We start from the raw sequence: 2,954 nt of genomic DNA, 5'->3' as shown, positions 1-2,954 counted from the left end.
GTCAGCGTTGAGTTTAACTGTAGGACACGTAGATGTGTCTGCAGGAGGGCTGGAGAATTGTTTGGTGTGGGAAATCCGCCCCCCTCATCTGGTGTCAGAAGTGAAGACTTGAGATAGAGAAAAACAATGTGTTTTTCCTAAGAGACATGGGATTGTCCTAATCTCTGGGAACAGAGTGGTGACCAAGTCAGACAGTATCCCCGATCTCATAGAATGTATAAGGAAACAGGCAGTTACAATGACAGCGCTGTGATGGGCCAAGTCGAGGGGCATGCAGACATCCCTCAGGAGGGCTCCGCCCTTGACTTTCGGGGAAAGGCAAGATGAGGGGATGATTCATCCAGGCCAGGGAAGGTCTCCTTCTTTCTGTCTGCTTCCTTCTAGACCGACTTCTTTGAGGTGGTGAATAAACTCCTTTAAGACATATATTTAACAGAAAATAATATGATGCCTTATTTATTTAAGTTTTTGTTGTATTTTTACTAACAACCACAAACCTACAGAAAAGTTGCAAATACAGTGCAAAAACCTTTTTTTTTTCCCCTCCTGAGCCATTGAAGAGTCAGTTGCCAACCTGGAGAGCCAACAAAACCAAATGCTTAGTGTGTGTCTCTACAGACACGGACATTCTGTTTCATCACGGCCATGGGGCCGTCAGCATCAGGAAGTCAGCTGTGACTCACGGCCACCATCGTAGCCTCAGACCCCACTCCAGTTCTGCCAGTTGTCTCAAGAATGGCCTTTATGGTGAAAGGATCCAGCTCGCAGTCACACAGTGATTGGGTTGCCATCTCCCCTTCCTAAGTTCTTCCTTGACCTTTGTGACCTTGCTACTTTTGAAGAGAATGGGACAGTGACTTTGCAGACTGTCCCTCAATTTTCATTTGTCTGTTCTTTCCTCGTGGTCAGATTTATGCTGTGTGTCTTTAGCAGAAACATATCCGAGGAGGTGTTGTTGCGTTCCCCACTGCACCGAAACTGGCAGTGCAGGACTTTTGAGTTGTCCCGTCACGGGTCACTAGAGAAAGTGGCATCAGCTAAGCTTCTTCCCTGTGAAGTCATTCTTTTGCCCTCTGGAATTAATATGTCTTTTGAAGTAGGAACTGAAAAACATCCCATTTCTTACCAAACACTTAATTTAGTATGAGTTCATGATTTCATATTTTATTCCATGGGGTGTAATCTGTACAATCTTTTTTTATGCTCAAATTGTCCTGTATTTGCTTGCCCTTTCAAGCTGATGCCTGTCCTTGTGACACATCCCAGTCACCCCTTGAGCATTTCTGTTTTTCTCTGACACACATACATGTTCTAGGTTCAACTTCTATGTTGCCATCCTAGCTCTTCAGCTACTTCTCCAAGGAGCTTTTAGTGGAACGTGGTATTTAGAAACCAAGATCTGGGCACTGGGTGTGCTCACTGCTGTTGGGCTATTGCTGCTCCAAGGGCCTCTGGGTGACAGAGCTAGACAATAAATTTATTTGTAAATACACATATTTGTTTCTATGTGTATCTTTAAAGAAACCCTTGAGTCCACACCAACACCTTCAATTCCAGCCCAACACCACAGGGCTCATTGTAGTTTTCTCCCTTTCCGTGTTTGTTAACTCCTTTTTCTGACAGTGAGAAACCTGAATCCCATTTTTCGAAGGATACTAACTTACTTATTTGACCCATGTCCGGTGTTGAATCAATCTCTGCCACCACCCCCGCCTCTGTGTGGACTCTCTCCTCTCCCAGCTCTGACACCCCGTCTGGGTCCATCACATGCACCGAAGCCTGAGCTCTGAATTCCCCCACTGGCCGCCTCTCCTCGCAGACACTTCACTTGCCCTATCACCCTTCATGACTCAAGGACTTAATTGTTGAGGAAGGAAGAGAAAGCTAAGGGAAGGAGAAAGGGAGAAAGGGAAAGAAAAAGCATAGGAAATGGAAGACAGATGTGAAGGAGGACAGGAAGGACCATTTACACTGTTCAGCTTCTGTTTTCTTGGTTGCACCTTTGAAGTTTCATATTATCTATCATCACATCAGAAGGATGTCTCTGCACAGGTGCCCCTGGTTCAGCCATCTCTCCACTCCTCTTTCAATCTCCCTGTCTGTGCCCAATAATCCAACCATCCTGGTCTCAGCCACCTCGGAATCCGCTCCAGAATGTGCCGTTCTGGCCCATCCAGTTTGTCCGTGTCATTGAAGAACCAGTTGTTTGAAAAGGATGAAGAATTTAGCAAGCAGAATGAAGGCACGGGACACCTGATATCTCAGATGTAATTCCATGCAATTATGAGATCATAGCTCTGAAAAGGAAAAGACAGATAAATACATCCTTTTAAGGACAGATCCTTTTTTCCCACTTATAAAATGCGAATTAGCACCGTTGTTTATCTGATATTCAGATAGTTTTCTCAGTTAACTAAGTACAGATATTCCTTACCTCAGCATTATATCAGTTCAACTTTCCTAAAGCGATCTAAGAACGTCAGAAAAATACAACCAAGTAAATACTAAGAATTATTAGAGACTTTGAATGTAAAGGTACCCCCTAAATTTAAGTGTAATATTTCAAAATGAAGCTTGAACCAGTATCGTCTGGTTCCATTAGGATGAATTAATAAACAAAAACAAAGAGCCCTGAGAACAATTGGAGCTATCACATATTTCAGCTGAAAATTTAATTTTACATTGTGTTTACCTTGGGAAGTGGTACATCTTAGGGTTTGTTTGTTGTTTTTAATCGAAGCAAGACCAGGGCAACTATAGAAAGCTCGCATATGAACGTCCAGCTCCTTGCATGGGTTGTAGGAGCACCCAAGGCATCAGACACGTCCGAGATCAAAGTTATCTTACTTAGGGGAACCTGGTGGCTCAGTCCCCATGACAGGTGCTTTTGCCAGTATCACAGCCAAATGACAAAACTGGAATTTTAGTGCTTAATTCAAGCAGTATCAAAATGC

Source organism: Camelus dromedarius, chromosome 14, assembly GCF_036321535.1.
Source record: "Camelus dromedarius isolate mCamDro1 chromosome 14, mCamDro1.pat, whole genome shotgun sequence".
NCBI classification, from domain to species: domain Eukaryota; kingdom Metazoa; phylum Chordata; class Mammalia; order Artiodactyla; family Camelidae; genus Camelus; species Camelus dromedarius.
Note: the sequence above shows the minus strand (reverse complement) of the source record.